Below are 18,334 nucleotides of genomic sequence, written 5' to 3' on the forward strand. Positions count from 1 at the left end.
TTGCTCAGGGTTTGCCAATTTGGGAACAGTAGGTGTGAATCACTATGAGGAACTGGAGAGACCAGTTTGTTTAATGGTGTAGCAGGGGCTTGCCTGCAGTCCTCAGCAAACTACCTTAGATAGTTTTTGATACTCAGTTGATCTTTAACCAGCTGGAGGAGACTCAGTGTTTAAAAGCTAAAGCTACAAGCCACAGAAATAAAGCTTAGTTGTTTAATTGTGAAAGACGGGTTATTTTTTCCAACTTGTTTTTTTCTTTCACTTCCTCTCCACTTTCAGTATCTAAGCAGTGTTGGGTGCAATTAAAAAAAGACCCAGGCCTTTTCAGTGGTATCATTTCAATCAAATTGTGTTGTGCATGCTTGTATCGGCTGAAGATAACGCTCAAAATGTGGGCATTGCCTTGTCTGCTTTACAGCGACCACAGTGGCCTATAGCAGTTGCCAAAAATAGACTTCCACAGGTCAGTAAGCAAGAATGGCTAGAATGGCTGTCAGAGCGTCACACTGTTTACATAGTTTTTACATTCAACGTGTTCGTAACAGCAGCAATTAGATCACTGAGGCATGATGGCAAATGTAGCTGTTCTGCGAATATCATGCTGAAGGGAACGACAGTCAACAGGGACAACAGCTCTCAGACGCCCTTTCTAACACAAACACTGTTTGAACTAAGGCCTTCTACAAGCCATTCCCTTAGAGTTGCTGTGGCATTCACTGTTGCCTGGTGCAGAGAGGGCAGAGGTGAAAACATGAAGTCATTCTTGTTGAGACGACAGCATGTTGTGAAGTGAGCTTGCCATGGGCAGTTTGGTCCACGTTCTTGCTGGGTGTAAAGCAGCTCCGTTAACTTGAATGGAGTTCAGATGAGTTACCTCAGGTCAGAATTTGGTCCTTTGATTCTTGAAACTCTTGGATCCAGTGTCACTCTTGGTTAATGAATGCAAAGCTCTATTAAAATTTGCTAGTGGAACAACAAGCAAAAATTTTATGCCTAGAACTACCAGGGCTTTAGGACCTTACTCTGTACATGCTGACATGCAGGAGTCCTGCAGAGCACTTCTTCTGCAGTGTTGTTTTTAGGGTTCAGGCCAGCACATAGGTTCTGGCTTGGGATGTGAGGTGCTCTGATGGTGACGTTTGCCTTTGCAGAGCCAGTGAGATTGCATGAAGTATGAATCTTGTAAGAGCTGTGGTTTACAGAAAAACTGCATGCCTCCAAAACGCGAAACGTGTGTTCTTAGCATGTGTCAAATCACACAGATACAACCAACCACAGAAAGCCTGTTCAAGTATTATTTATGTAGCTATATACAATATTACATCAAAGATAAAGTACATTCAGTTTCTATAGCATATAGCTGCCCTAACATCTTCTTGCACTCTTGAGGCTCAAGGCACACAAGCTTAGTGCTTCTCAGACCACCTCACCCCTCAGCCTCGTTCTTCTCCGAAGCTGCCCATGAGCGAATCCTCTGCTCATACAAATAAGCAGTAGTTTGAATGAGGATCTAATGTTTTGGGCTTGGTGCTTGTTATCACCATCAAGATAGATACTGCAATTAAAGTACGTGGCTGACACGGCTCCTGATGCCTACTAACAACTTTACGAACAGCTTTACCTGTCCCAAGGGTGTGAGTTTGTCCAGTTCTCATAGTATGTTTTATGCAGAGTGGAGGACATGTGACTGTATCATCTCTCTTTCTGGGGCAGCTCTGTAGTGAGGCATAATTAAACAAAGAGATACAAACATAGCAAGGATCAGTATTCACAGCCGTTGATTTTCTGTTTTCAGTGTTAGTGGTTGGTGGTGGTTTGTGTCTGCCTCAAGCTTAGCAGTGCCTTCGATTCTTTTCCATCTCAAAGAACCTTAGGCTAAAAATACAAGTCAAATAAAGAAGGAGCAGGGGTAGAAAACATTATCCTCATTTTCCTGTTGTGCTAAAAACTGTGCAAGAAGAAAGGATTAAGCTTATCCTTGGCTATAACCTGTGTGTTTGTTTTCATGCTTCCCTACAGATTCCCTACATTACTTGGGCTATTCGGCTTATTCTCTTGGCACATCCCTGTCCCTGGGCCCCCTTGCCTGAACGATAAGACCTGGGGGAGATGCTGGGATAAGTATGATACAGCCCTGAGACTGGGAGTGTCAAAGGGAAGCTGGATAATCCAGGTGCTGAACAAACTGAGAATTCACCCAAAGATACACCTTCTGAAAACACCAGTCCTGTGGCAGACAAAAACCTGCTGCTAAGTGCCAGAGGCTGTCTCATGCTTATGTAGTCACTGCACTGCAAAATGCTGGGGCTGGGAGGACATTGGACATGTGGGTATATTTGTTCTGCTCTTATCCTCTTCTTGACATGTCTGCGTTCAGGTGCTACAGGGCTACTTGGGTCTCTGTTCTGCCACAGCATGGCCAGTGTTATGTTTTCCAACAAATCTGGTTCTAATCAACTCATTAAAAGACCTCTGTGGCAAGATCAGGAATTAAACCCAGATATCCTGAATACTTAAACCTATGCCATAGCTACAAAGCTGTTCTTATTTTGGCACCAAATTGCTATAACTAAGGCTTTAACAAAAAAAAAAAAGAAAAAGGTCTTTTACTTTCCACTCTACCTGATAAATGACCCTATCGAAGTGTTGAAGTGTGGGAGGAAGATGTCAGTCGTACTGACATCTGACACTCAGAGCCGATTCAGACCCATGGAAATTGGTGGAAAAATTCCCACAGACTCAAAAAGGCTTTGGCTTAGACCCTCACTGAGCAGTGATTTCCCTCATTGATGAGGAGAAAATGGGCCATTCCTAGAGAGAGGGGAAGCTGCTGGCATTTTTACAAAAAGACAAGTGCCAACACAATTCTTCAAAGAACTCTGTGGACTAATCCTTTCCTCTTATGACACTAATGTAATTTTGTGTCGTATTTGACAGTGTGCCAAAAAATTGCATCAAATAAATCCAAGTTTTGTGAATGAAATTAATTAGGATAGGCATTGGCTCATACCCCACTCTGTAGCAGTGCAGGAGCATGTTTCCAAAGAGCTGCTATGTGGTGGAGTTATTTTTTGTTCAGTGATGATGACTGGGGGAATGGGAGAAAGGAAGGTTTCGTGCTTATGGAATTTTTAAGACTGACAGCTTGAGAGGCCAAAGCTGGCATTAATGCTGGTAGAGGACTGGCAGGGTGGTCTTGTGACTTAGCGCTGTTGTACATTTGGTTGTGAACTCCTCCACAGCTTTCCAGTGTGTCCTTGGTCATATGTCCTTGTTACCGAGCTCTCCGTCTGCCAGGTGTCACTGATGTTCTGTTGTGTGAGACCTTGGGACAGGGAGAGGGTCTTTTAAAGGACATCTTTTTAACACTAAAAAAATGAGCCTTCTGTTGGAGTCTTGCATGAGGAGACAGCTCCTCAGCTGATGCAAATAGGTGCAACTGGCCAAACCCCACCAGGGTCCTGACCTGTTGTTTGTACAGTATTTCCGAGGTCTGCACAGCCTGTTCCCAGGTAAGTAAAGGCTTTTTTTTCTGTTGTGTGTTTGTTAAGTCTTTAACTGTCTCAAGTATCAGTATTTTCATTAGAGGAGTTTTCTGTGCATTCATCAAAATGTTTGCAGTTCCTATCTCATTAGGAAGGGTCAATGAGAAACATGGGGCAGACAGCTAAGAGGTGAACAGAATTCAATTTTGAAATCACTGGCAACAGGCTTGCTGTGTAGGATTTAATTAGCTACAGGTTAGGACTGCCAGGCTTTTAGGAAATTTCCCACAGTGAGTAATAAATGTGAAGAAGATCTAGATACGGTTTTTGAAAAAAAGGTTTAGGCCACTGATGAAGACAGTGGGAAAATGCCTTGGAAAAAAAAAATGCCAGCCATGTTAAATGTGTCGTTTTGTGGGACATTAAAGACTGACCCCTCACCTGAAACTGCATTAGAAACACAGCAATTTTTAGCCACCGCCACTGCATTAGCTGCTTCTTTCACTGGGTGCATTTGGATTAGTTTGCCTTCTTCAGGCAATAATCAAACTGGGGTTTGATTTGTCAGAAAGTGACACTGAAAAAGCTGAGAAATCACTGCCAGCACTGTACAAAGTGCTTTTTAGGGTGTGAATCTCCTTCTTTTGGAATTTCCTGAGGATTAAGTTGGAGCTGGATCAGATCACGATAGTATGAAAACTTGAACAAACAAGCATGTGTTCTCTGACTGATCTGTGCCTCATTTCTCTCTCTGTGATTGTGTCTAGGCTGACCTTTAGTCGATAGGGCAAATACCTGGACTTGCGTGAGATTCTGGTTGCCTGCACAGGTGCAAAGGACTGCAGGATGACAGCTTCACAGGGTGACTGACTGCAGGTGGAGAACTGAGAATAACTGAATTTCATCACCTTTTTTGTAAGAAGCTGCAGTTGCATAGCTTTAATTTCAAGAGCTGACTATAAATATTGATTCATAAGGCATTTGTTAGTTGTGTGGCATTGATACATGCTGATGTATGCATATCCGTAGCCGGGTTAAATATTTATTTTGCTCAGCTACACCAGTTACCCAGGAATATAAAACAATTTCCCAAAAACTTTTCAGTTTTTCCTTCTTGATCCAAGGTTTCCTCTGAAAGGGTGGTGAGGTCAGATAAGGCTAATAAACACAAACCTAATCCTACTGATAAAACCGAGTTTGCCTGGATTTACTTCAGTAAAACAGATGTTAGTGTGTAGTGGTAGCTGTAACTACTTTACATTTTTTCATTAATGGACTTGTATGGGTCACCCAAATCCCTTGGCATTATTTCTCCCTTGTGGCTAAATAAATGGAATATCTCAGTCAAAAGAATAATGAAGAGCAGAAACTGCACAGACAGTATCAAATTGTCTTTTATATGCACAAATCTTCCTGTTTGTAGCAAAAGGCAGCCTAACTCACTCTCACAAATGCGGGTGGACAAAGAGTATTCACATGTATGCACCTGGCTAAAACACTGGCTATACCAATAGCTCCAGAACATAGAACTTTTTTTTTCCAATACCCCTTTCTTCAGCTTTCTGTCTGCTTTGACCTTTGCATTAGGAGGGAGGTAAGGTTGGTTTTCAGTACATGTATGTAAAATATTTTCAAAGTACACCATAACTTCTTATTTTTTTCTACTGAAGAATGTCTAAACTAATTAAAATCAGAAATAATGGTAAATAATACATCTTTCAGAAGCTGAAAAGAGCCAGTTAGCTCAGACTTAACCCTTAGTCTTCTGTGTTTACCAGGCTTTTAAAAATTACTGCTGTTCTGAAGCGAAATTGCAAGAGATGAATGGAGGCAGTCAGTGCCATTCTTTGTCTTGGGCAGACTGGAAACTCCTCCCGTGTGCTGGTGTTTGGCCTGGGGCATTGGGTTCAGTTCGTCCTGCTGACAGGTATTTTTATGTGGCATTGCTCCTTATACTCACCTCCCTTATAAAAGGGAGGTAACAGCTTTCCTGCCTGTAGGGTATCCGGAAGTTAACTGCATTGAAGAAGATGATGCTTTCATACTCTTGAAGTAAAGGGGATATTGAAGTGGAGAAAGTATGGTAAAAATTATGGGTGAAATTGTGAATGATGTATGTTTTGGCCAAACAGCCTGACTGGGGAAAAAAAATATTTATGGTAAAATAGATGTGAAATTGAGTGTTCAGTTTGGCCTGTAATGTAACAATTTGTTCCCCATAGGAAAAGCATGTTAATTGAATATATGCAACTTATATTTAATGTCTGTTTTCAGCATTCTTTTGGATGTTAAAGCAGCCTGGCTGGATAGAGGGTACCTGAACCTCCCTGGCTGCATCAGGCTGACGTCCTCTGTATCAGGATGTGTCCAATGTGTTGAGGGCCATGTACTTCTCTGTGGTATTTCTATGGACTTTCGACAGAGCCATGTGTCCACAGCCTTCTGGTGTCTCAGGGCTCAGGCCTGGTGCCTTGACGCAGGAGAAGAGGCAATGGGACTCGCAGAGACGATGGCTGACAGAAGGGAATTGTTGTGGGCATGTTTTTCAAACCTGAACCTGCAGTCAGATTGCTATCCCTAGCTTACGGGCCAGTGAGCAATAGAGACCAACGTCCCTGCCGTACCTCTCCTCCAGTGTTGGTTTGTATTCCCCGCCCTTTCTCGCAATTACATTTTTCAAATGAAATTTGAGTGGTGAATTTTGACAGAAAGAGTAAATAATTCCTGGCTGGCTGAAAACACTTATTTATTGAAGATGGTTTCTTTTCTCTCCCCCCAAAGCCCAGTGTTAATTACAGGAGGGGGCCAACCCCTAGCCTGCGGGGAGCCAGGACAGAGCTGACTGGCACTTTCACTCCGCAGATTTCCCCTTAGCTCACGGTCTCTGCTCCCGTCTGTCAGGCCTGCTGACGACTGCTTGGGAGGAGGGCAGTAATCTGAGCTGCCTCTGCTGAGCAAACCTCCTGCTTTTTACTGCGGGATTAGTCCCGAGGTGCCTCTGTGCACAGCACCTGTATCCGCAACTTGTTATCTTAATTGCTATGCTCCTGTTTCTCCACTTTCCAAGGCAGTAGTGCCGTTCCCTCCTGTGAGGACTGCACTCACCAAATGGCAGGCTGCCTCCGTCGCAAGGATGGGAATACCTGAGACTTGGGCTGGTGTCTCAGAAGGTAAGCAGCCTCTCAACAGCTACAGCAAAGCAGGCTGGGCAGGGCTTCGTGCCTGTGGAGGCACCAGGACCTCGCGGTAGGGCTTTGGGAGAGGGAGAACAGGAGTCTAAAGGACCCTGTTGGTCCTGAACGTCACGAGCATCATAAACTTCAGAGCAAATGACTGTTCAGGCAGTGCATGGTGGATTTTTCAGCTGCTGTTGTAAGCAAGCTTGCAGCAAACGGGGAGCCAGTGCTGTGCTGCTGTTCAAGTTCTGTCACTGTGAAGCTGTTGAGCAGTGTAAGCAAATCTATTAGGCTTTAAGCTAGAAAAGTGCCAGAAGTTCATAGGAGAGGTGAACTTCAGAGACCCTCCGGAGCTGTACAACATGTTAAGGCCGTTCCCTCCCTTGGTGTCAAAGGGTGCTAATAATGCCATGCACTTGGGATGCTGAGTCTTGTGAGTGGAGAATCTTACTCACGTACACATAATGATCTGTCGACTGCATTTTACAATTTTATACTCTGGAAGAGTCTCTCTCTGCTCAAGTTAAGTGGCACTTTTTTTGGTCTTTACCTTTTTAAAGTCAAGAGTTGTTAAAAGTGGGTGTCAAATCAAGCCAACACTTTGTGTCAATGTTTAATACAGATGGGCTAGCCGTACAGTCTGGGATATATTCTTGTTTGATTAACACGGTAATATTGCAGATACCAGGAAGAGAAGATGAAAGAGGCTGATTCTTAAGAGATGGCAGTCAGTATAGCTCCAGTATGAGCCAGCACAAATTTATATTCGTTGAAGACCTGTCGTATATTATACACACACCTATATGCCCTTTCGGATTGGTTGTGAATCATAAAACTAAGTTCGTTGAACTTTGATTTTGATTATTTCCTGAGGGATTAACTCCTTTAGTAAACCCGTTAACTAATCGTTAAACTCATTACCTGCTTCATTGCTATTAGGATATCTTTAACTCCAGGTTTGTTTGGGGAGCTGTCAGCTACAGTCCTTGAAGCACCCCACTGGTTTCTCACAAGCCAGCTGTCCCATATGAGGAAGACATGCGCACAGTGGGTGTTTGTATGTTCCTGCCTGCATACGTTTGCCTGCTGTCAGGAGCATACATTTGCTTGAGTACATGCCATCAAGGGCAAAACTAGTTGGTATGTGAGTAGCCATAGAGATTCCTGAGGCAGTGGAGCTGACAGAGGTCCACAGCACGTAGGAAGAGGCTGGTTTACAGCACAGATCCCACCACCCTGAGGCATGCCCTGATGCCTGCACAGGTAGGCATGTTCCCAGGCTGCAGTAATGAGAGGAACCTGTTGTCCTTTGCTGGAGGATCCATGTATGTAGACTGCAAGGCGGCAGGGAGCTCTGCAAAGGATGGGTCAGTTTTTCCCCACTTTCATCTCTTGCGTGCTGTGACTCTCTCCTGAGGGGAACTGCAGGCAGGCAGTATCACAAACAAAGTGTTCAGCTATAAATTAGTGTGGACAGTCATGCAGGGGCAAAGGATTAGCTTGGGTCCTAATCCACTACCTGCTTGAGTGATTTGACGTCTCCTGTGGTCTTCATATCAGGTTGTAGGTGAGCCAGACGTATATTTCTTCTCTGTTCCTGGGATCAATTTAAGCAGAGATTCAATGCTCTGTAGTATATAATGTGGGAAAGGTGATTGTACGGTAGTATCTGAAATTTGAACAGATGCCTGAATTAAAAACATATGGTAGTCACCTCTCCTTCAAGTGAATTGAAAAAATCATCTAGGGGTGATGTAACTGCTTTCTCTGGTCTGTTTTACAGTATCTTAAAGATAAGTCTTTCTGAAGCCTTCAAATGGTTAAAGGCATACGTCACAGAACCCAGTGGCTGAAGAAATACCATATATTAACATTTACCTCAATTGCCAAAGCTTGGACGTTTCTTTCTGCTTTTTAGAAATCACAGCCTGCGGGGACCATTTAACAATAAATCGTAGCAACTTGGCTGTTATAGGGCAACCCATGTGCATAGGCCCTTCAGGGCTGTGCCAGCATCTCCTTTGTTCAATAAAAGTAACAGCAGGAATTTGATTAAAGACAGATAGAAAAGAGGGGGAGAGAGAGGGCAAAGCATAGGAAAGCTTAAAGAAAGAAAGAGCCACCTGGAAACTTCATTCCTCCTTTATTTCTAACTTAAGCTCATAAATACCAAATCTAAACCATTGTGTGTGTGAGAGGGAGGGAAAATTTCCTGCATGCCTGCACAGAAAAGCCTGCACATGCAGTCGCATGAACCGACTTTTAGCAAAAGTCATACTCTTCTCAAACTTAGTGCTTGTGCCTTGTCTGCATCAGAAGAAAAATGAACCATAAAAAAAACTTTATCCCCTGGTGCTTTGGAAGAACAACATTTGGGAGGGTCAGGCAAGTCACAGCCATAAAGGAGAGTGGCAAAGGATTTTGGATGAACCTGCTGATGAGCAGTGAGCACATTTCCCAGGCTGCCTTAGAGCAGCCCTGCAGCTCAGCACAATGCAAATGGCCAGCTGCACACGTCCAGTACTGCTCTTCATGGTTAGCCTACAGCATCTGCCGCTTTGTATCCATCGTTGTAACACACTCCCTGCCACCCACCCCACGCCCCCCACCAAAAAAGAAAAAAACAGTGACTCCAGCAGCCAAATGCAAATAAGCCCCAAAGAGCCCTCTTATGCATGATCAGTAAGAAACAGGCAAAGCACATTCAAATTCCTTGCTGCAGAGCCAACATGTCAGTTGTTTGGGTTTAGGAGACCGGAATGGTATGATTGAGTGTTGGGAGTGATGATGGATTGACTTTTCCTTAGCATGGCTGTGCCCTGGGAGTGGGAAGGCTTTGCTGTGCAGTCGAAGGCACACTTTGGTTCTCAGGCAGGATTTTGTAAAGCACGGAGAGGAAGGCTGAGCCTGTGAACTCCTCCCCAGTGGGGACATCTCAACAGGGTTTTACGTGTTCCGGGAGCTCTTGCAGGTAATCTTGCCCTGCATTAGACTAGATGGAGCAGCAAAGCAGAATGCTGTACCTGCAGCTCATCGCTGCTTCTGCTGTCTCTCTTCTATGCACCTGGACATCTCTGTGACTTGAATCATGCCTCTCCCCACTTGGTACTTTTCTTGCTCCATCTATACGTTGTTTTCCCTCTCCACACTTTCTCTCACACTTGCCAGCTGTTAATAGCACCTGTGAGACAGTGAATCCCTTCTGGCAGTGACCTCGGCTCTGGACTGTGCTCCCTAAGCTGTTTTGGGGTGTGGTGATGTCCTTTGCAGCAAAAAAAGATGTCTCTGCCTCAGTCCAGCCTTCCTCACCTCAAGCTGTTATTCTGAAGGCTGCTGCCTCCTCCATCCAGGGAGCAGGAAGATGTGCAGCCCTGGTCTGGATCAGGCCCTAAGGGGCTGTTTTCTCTCTCCGTCTGATTCAGACCAGTGCAAGGATGCAGAAATGGGCAGTGTCCAAGACTGAGCCTCTGGTTAACAAACTGCTTTCTCCCAGTGATTCAAACTCTCAGAAAATAAAGTATTGCCATTGTATATCACAACTCAGTTGTGGGAAAATGCAGGGACAGAGAGGGACGGCAGAAGGCGGAGGGGGTGGGAGGACCGAATGTGGGGCTGCTGCTGGCATCCCAGCCCGCAGCTTGGCACCTCGAGGAGAGAGGTCGGGGGCGGGGGGGGGGGGGGGGGGGGGGCCCACGACACGACGACACGCCGCCCTGTGCCGAAGGGGGCCGGAGGTATGTGGGGAATGCGAACGGTATGCTTGAGTGGACAGCTTCAGAGCAAGGCGCTGGGATGGCTCTCCTGCCATCTGTTGTGAACCCCGCAGGCCCATAGCAACAGCGTCTCAGGAATGGGGCTGCTTTTTTTTTTTTTTTTCAGAAAGAAATTCTTCCTTGCCCTCTTCCCTGCTCCTGCATACGCATACTCATGAATAAGCGGTAATGGGGCTGGTATTCCTGCTACAGTGATGAGTGCTAAAGGAGAAAAGGATCTTTTAGAGTTCAGCTTGTATTTGATTTGAGGGAAGTGTTTTTCCTTTCTGAACTGTGACGTTCTAGGAATGTGAGCCGATGTGTATTATTTATTGTTAATTGCCAAATCTCGTTCTATTCAAATCAATAGTGGATCTGTATTTATCATGAGATACTTCAGTAAAGTCTCCAGTGGATATGTAGCCACCAGAGTGTCCTTCTTGGTAAAACAAGGACCACTTCTGCCTTATTACAGATGCCAATGTTATAACTGATGTAAATAACCCCAATGTAATGATATGTTGTGCCTGTCATTTTCCTCAGGCCCTAGAGCACTTCTGTTCTAGCTAAGGGGCTTTGCTGCATAGTGAAGTGGTGGGACTGGATTCTCAGAGGTTATAGATAGCTCAGCATCACTGGTCTTACTGAGAGATGCAGATTTTTATGCCAGGGACGATGTTGCCACATAAGAACTCTGTCTCCTAAAGACAACGGTGTTGAGATGGCGTGCTGCCAGGGGGGGCTAATACTGAAAGAGCCTTTATTCAGGCAGCAGGGGTAGGAACTGTCTGTCTGTCTGTCTGAGTGAATGGTTTTATTCCTTCCTTTCCCCTGGAAATTCACTTTTGAAAAGCAGACTTCTTTTCTCCCCACACCTTCACTTTTTTTCCCACTGTCAGGTAACTGTGGCCTCATTCCTGCAAATTGCTTAACCTCTTGCTGTGACTCAGCAAAGCAGATTGTTTTCAAGCAAGTGCTTTATGTTTTCAAGCAAGTGCTTTAATTCCTTTAAGACCAGGAATTACATGTTGTAATTTTATGTGAGAGTTTCAAGAGGTTTGAGGTGAAACATTCAGAAGTTTGGGCTATTTAACTTTTCTAAACAGTATATTGATTTCTTTAGTATTTCTATGCCTAACAGCCTGCAATAAATACAGAAATGTGCAGAGAAGCCTCCATAGACAAGAGGGAGTCAGGGAACTGGCAGACTGAAACAAACCTCTCAGATGTTTCATGCCATTTGTGAAGAGATGTCATGCAAGAAGAGAGGGAAGGAAAAACAGCAGACACCCCCCACCCCAGTGCTCAAGGCTGCATTTGAAGCTGGATACACAGCTATAGTGGCTTGATCACAGGGAGGAGGGTATAATTTCAGTGAAAGCTGATAGGTACGTGGCAGGGATGAAACTCTCCCTATTAAAGGTATTTATTGTCAGTTGACAGCTGTCAGTTTGCAGTAGGTGATTTGCCTTCCTGTCAGCTCTCTGAGAACTAGGTATATTTGCCTAAGGTTGTAGAGAAGGGTAAAAATCCTGCTTTCAAGTGCAGGTATCATTTAACCATGATAAGAAGGCAGGTAAAGCATTTCTTCTGCAAGACGGCTGTGGAGAACAGGGAAGTAAAGTCTTTCTGGTCCTACCAAGATGGGAAAAATCAAGTCATTAAAATCTGATACCTACCTGCTTTTAATGACAGAAACGTTGTTTGAAGAAATAATCTCAGCCCTATCACCACCAAACTATTTTCAGGACCCATTAGCCTTTCACCTCCTCACATGTTTTTTTTTCTTTTCCTTTTGGTCTCATTCAAGGAAAATGGCAATGCTTCTGCAACAAGAGATTTGGGCTTTAGCTTTAATCAGGAGCTTACTCAGTCATAACCATGCTCTTACCGCCTTCCCTTCCAGTAAGTGATCTGCAGAAGAACGAGGGGAGTAAAGTGTAGAAAACAACACAAAATCAAGCACTTGGTGTCTTCAGTCATGCTTGTTTCTTCAGTGAGCTTATTTCTTCAGTATGGGTATTTTTATGGTTCTGCAGTGCTCTCTTCATCTTTAGTCTCTTTCCTCCCACTTTGTAGCAGTTGGGGACTGTGGACTGCAGCTGGAACTACAGACATGAGGCTGCTAGTATTTCTGGCCTAGCTGGAAAAAGCAATGAGCAAAGGCAAGCTGCAAATGGATGTTATGAGCTGCACTACGCAGACACAAAATCTGACTCAATTTAATTTTACTTTAGCATCAAGTTATAAGTTTCATTTCTTTGGTTTGCTGTATTCTCTATCTGAAAGTTGTAATGTAGAATAAGTGCCTTCATCCATGCACACACGCTCCCACAATCTCCCAGCTGTAAGGAAAAACAGCAATGTTGGGTTGTTTTATTTTTGAACAGTGGGCTCAGTGGAGGAAGGTTGTAGGTGACCGAGCATTATTAAGGTTCAATTTCATTCTCTCTCTTGAATGTTTATTAGAGTTTTTTACTTTGCACCATTCTGAAGAATGTTTTATAAATGAAAACAGAACTGCAGGCTTGATTCTTTACTGAGTCAGAGTGCTATTGCCTGTGTATGTGACATACAATACTTGCTTTAAAGCTCCAGCTCCTGAACCAGGAGATTTGTGAGGCTATCTGCTTTTCAAGTTTCTAGCTCTCATGATTCAAAGCCTAGAAGACAAGTCAAAATTCTGCCTATACTAATTGTGACAAGTATATGACTTTTAACCTGCTCATGTGATTTTGGGGGCTTATTCATGCTTTTACACAGTTGGAGCGTAATGCCTCAGCACAATGCAAGGAGCAGAGATGCTGTGTGATATTCAGGTTTCTCCTTCCTGTAAAGATCACTTGCTCCCATCACAGCTCCTGGCACCGTGTTAGCCCTGAAAATCCAGCCCATGGCATCAAGACAGCCTCCATTCAGCTCACAGTTTTGTGGGAGGCTGCTCCAGCAGAAATCTCTCTTTTTGCAACAGTACAGCAACAATTATTATTGCATTATAGTAACTTCTTTGGGCGTGGGTAAGAATGAAAATGAGTAATTTCCTTTGCCATCATTTTGTTACAAGTTTCCAGCCTGAAAAGCATCAAAGTTTCAAGAGTGGAGATGAGAATTGCCTACACCAGAAAAACTGTGTAATGAAGCCTCCTGCTGAAGAGGGAGTACTGCCTCATTGTCAGTCTGTCTTTCTTCATACCACAAGAAGCTGGCTAAAAAAGTTGTTAAATCTTGAGAAAATTTAAAGCCTTCGATCTGCTTAGTTCTAGGATCAGCTACTGGTTGGTTCAAGGAAAAGGCTATGGAAGTTGCCTGTTCCTTGTGTCAGAGCTCCCCAGAAGTGTTTCCCAGTTGCTAGCTTCATAAGGCATCATGTAGTACTGGACTATCCTACTGATTCACCCAGTTTGAGATCTTGCTTCAGGTGGTGGCTGGTAGAGGAGGTTCAGAAAACATCCCCTTCACACACCTTCTTGGATAAAACCCTTGTGACAGGAAACGTCATGGATTCTGCCAAACTTCCAAGTCTTTCCTAGCTATGCAGCTGGAGATGCTGGGGACCATGACAATCACCAGGTTAGTGTTCCTCTAGCAGCCTGGTCACATCCAAGAGTTTACCCACCATCTGTATTTAAATGCAGACGTTGTGCCTCTAGACTGAGATGTGAAGACGCGCTGTCTCTATCCCTTGTCCCCTGTTGCCCAGGAGTCCATTTCTCTATAAAAAATGTAGCTGCTGTTGTTGCTGCTCCCGCACCACAGCAGCCCTCCAGAATCCTTAATGTTCTTGAATATTTTCCGCCTCAGCCCTAACATGTATCATTAGATGGTCTTTGATGCTGTTGTTTATTCCCTGACTTTTGTTTCATTTAGACTGGAATCTGTTTTAATCCCAACCCAGTTTTATTTTAAAAGTTACCAATCATCAGTACGCGAGGAAAGTTTCTTTGCTAAAGACAAATGAGCTAAAAAGAATGTGAATTATAAATGGAACAAAATATATACATGCTTATTTCAGTGCTGCTTGTCCATATTTCTTTATTTCTTTTCCTTCCTTCTATCTGTGGATATCAAAAAGCAAAAAGAATGCCAAGAATGTCACATTGCATTGAAGTTATACTGACAGTATATTCAGAGCAATCCACAGCAACAGCTGTATTGCCCATATATCTTCAAGCAGAAAATTGTACATCATCTCAGACAATGCATCGCATTACAGACCTACACAAGGGCCACATTGCAGTCACGGTGGGAACCATCACTCGCGTCCCCTGGTTTGTTTGTGTGCACAAGAATCATGCTTATAATATTGCTGTAACATAGCACTTTGCATCTAATTTAAGCAATACTGGGGCTTTTGTTTGTCTTACAAGGTCTAACCTAAAGACAAAAGACATAGTCCAGCCTGAAGTTTGTGAGACGTTACCAGACATTCATGTTCACACATACACGCTCCGTCAGAGGAATTTATGGCCATTACGATGTTTTCTAATGAGTACAAAATGAGACCATTACATATTCACTTAATTAGTTTGACAGATTTTCATTTAAATATAAAAAGACTTCTAGTCTTTAGAGAACAAAAGGAGGGCTTTGTTTCCAGTGCGGTTTTTGACTCTGCTTTGCTGGAGCAGGAGGTTGGGGGTGACAACTGAAGGGAGACGATTTAGTGTGAATAATTCTCATCTTTTGATTTCATGTTGCCATTTCTTTGCTGCTTTTCCAGTTCCCCTGGAGCACCTTGAGGGGAGCTGTGTGTTGTGGCCCTTTCAGTTGCAGCCAGGAAAACCTGAGTGAGATCTGGGCTTTTCCAAAGCATGATGGACGCTTTGAGATTTGGGGGGTGGCAGGTGGGGTGGGTGTACTCTAAGAATATTAGAGAGCTGCTGTGAGCCCCGAGTGAACTGTAGTCTCCAAACCCATTAGCTCACTGGGTCTCACTATTGGTCTTGTTCTTCCGTCTAACTTACATCCCATAGTACCAATGTAGCCAATTCCTGCTTTAATAAAAGTTGGTAACTGGCATTACCAGCTTGCCTGCAGTTTTATTATGCTCCATGCATTACAAAGAGTTCCAGAGTACAGCACAAGCCTTGACACACAGCAGACGAGTAATGCTGGGACTTGATCTTTGTGGGACCCCATTCATTTGTGCTCTTTGAAAATGTCTTCTGAAATGCCTGCTCTTGCAGATTGACTGTGATTCCATGTCTCAGGATGAAGTGAGAAAGAGCACCATACTCTGATTTCTTTATAGCCTGGAGCACGCGGTGTATTGGTGTGGGCTCTGGAGCTCATAAGCACTTTTCTTATCTTTGTAGCTGTCCCCTGGGAGCATAAAAAACAAGGTGAAGTTGCTGTGGGCTCACAGCTGTCACTGTAACGTATGCTAACCTGGACTCTTCTTGAGCCTTTCTGAAAAAAATAATGCTAGTACAGCTATCCCTACAGCTGTACAGTTTCCCTGCTCTAAGCGTAGTGGTGTGGAGTAGCCTCTAATGTCTTGATCTGTGCATCTAGGCATCTCCTAGGCAGGATCAGACAAGCACTGGTAAATAAATGTCATTATCTGAAGGTGTGTCAGTGATCCAAACTCTGTCACACTTGGAGTTACCCACATGTCATTGGAGCAGGAAACATTTGCTGTAAAAACAGCTACTATCCATGTGGAAAAATGCTGATGTTTCAGCAGAAGTCTCATTTTTAATGTATTTTGGAAAGAGAGGTATATTTGTTCATGGTTATCATTGTGAAGGGGGAGAGACTGTAGGCAGGCAAATGACATGACTTCCTTCCCTCTCTGCCGGTCTTTTCTACTTATTTCGCTCCACACAGATGGATCATGTGCAGCCTGGGGCAGTACCATGCTCTGAATGCTCAGCACCTATTTTTTCTGTTCTGGATTTAGCAAAGAAAGCGTCTAATCCTTGCACTGTGGACTTGCAGATTTCCCCTTTGTGTCTCACTTACATGCAGGCATGATAGCATGAAAAGAGGCAAATAGCTGCCCAGACACACCCAGCTTTCTGCTTTTTATGGTATTTCTTTAATAGGACAGCTCTGGTAGTCCAAATTCTTCTGCAGGGGGGAAAGTGCCTTCAATCATATGACTGTGGAGATTTTGGTAGGCTGTGTGAGCAGTTCTGGCTGGCAAAACCTGCTTGCAGAAATATCTGCTCAAATTTCAGAGACACAGAAGTTGCACAGTGGTGTCTTTAAGCCTCCTTAGTGTGATTACACTCGGTATGGTATTTTTCTGTAAGGGTCAATAGGACCATGTGGAGTAAGAACCACAACAAGTTCTGCCCTAGCAGTGTGTCTTCTGCAAAGGAAGTGTGTTTGGGCCAGAGAGAAAATATCATGGTGCATACATGCAAACATGAGTGAGAGCAAGCTCAAGGTAGCTCACAAAAACTGCTGCTCTGGAAGCCTCATCTTTCCTATGCACTGAGGCAGACATCAGCAGAGGAAGTTACTCTCAGAACTCCAAGGAATCATTTGAGGTTGGTGTAGGCTAAGAGTAAAAGGTCTCTTTTCATTGTGCCACATTTCTGTGTGGAAAGAGGGAAAAATTTGTTTGTGGAATTACTTCATTAAAGAGCCTCAGGAAATTACAAAGTTTGTGGCACATTATTTAGCAAAAATATAAAGTGTGATCCTAGGTACCATCTCTTCTTTGTCTGGAAGGGAGCTGAAGGAATGTGTCCTTGCTCCTTAATCTGTCAGTCTGTGTCAGATACTGCAGTAGCTGTTGATGGGAATACAATGACATTGATTAGAGATTTTTTCACCTTAGTAACTTTAACCACATGGAACAACATCAACTTTGCCACTGAAGCCATGCAGTGTATGACCCCAGCTCTCCAGAGCACCAACCACACTAATGCTTGTCACAGTCATTCCCCCAGTGTGCTCACCGCAGGTATTGGCACCCTAAGGCATGTTCTCCATTTGCACCGAACTTCGCCTATCTCCATAGGAGAGCCGAGGTGGTGAGTAACAGGTTTTGTGATACCTTGGATGTTATCATGGGGCACCTTCAGATAACACTTAGTCCCTCCTTTCCCAAGTCCCTTACTGGCTTTGTTTCTTCCCGACATAACAACTAGTAATCTTAAACAACCTGGGGTTGGGCCTGGCCCTGGCCCTGAAAAATGTCTTCCCGGAATCTGCGTAACAGAGACCATTTAAAACATAAATAATTTTGAAGGTGAATGGTATTTTAGCAACATATAAATGACCCCTTCTAAAAAGATCAGTGCTCCTTTTAACTGGTGTGTTGTCTCTAGTGTCATTTAACAAAGGGAGCTTCAGAGTACATAGAATTGGCTCCTTTCAGTAATGTACCTGGCAAAGAGTACCCCCTGGAGACTGACTCTTTGAGTCTTATTTCAGTTTTGCATTTTTTAGGATCTTTTTTCCCAATATCATCCTGCAGGAGCAAGTTCTGTTTCTCAAATACTTGAGCATCAGAGAAAAAGAGGTGGGGGTTTTGTGATTTATTTCAGCTATAGTGATTTCTCTTTGGAAAGGTTAGCAACAGCTACCAGCTTGCTCTTTACATTTTTCCATGCCTTTTTCACATCTGTCTGTGGTCATTTTTCCTTCAGTTTATTCATCTTTTGGTATTCCGTATGCTCTATTGGCATCACTTCTGCTGTGAGTTTTGTTCCTAAATTGGTTGGGATATGCAGCATTTTCAGTGATTCATAAAGAAATACGTGCTTAATTTAATTTCCATTTTTTAGATGCTACATGTTGGCCTGGTCACCTCTACATGATGAGCACTAAATATAACAATTTCCAAGGACATTTCTGTACTGACTAGCAGGAATTCTTAAAAGTCAACATGAAGTATCCCCCAAAGACCCATGTGTGCGTCCACCATATCTAAACCAAAACTCCTTGGAGTATGGTAGATGTGCAT

The sequence above is a fragment of the Falco rusticolus genome, chromosome 1 (assembly GCF_015220075.1).
Source record: "Falco rusticolus isolate bFalRus1 chromosome 1, bFalRus1.pri, whole genome shotgun sequence".
NCBI classification, from domain to species: Eukaryota; Metazoa; Chordata; class Aves; order Falconiformes; family Falconidae; genus Falco; species Falco rusticolus.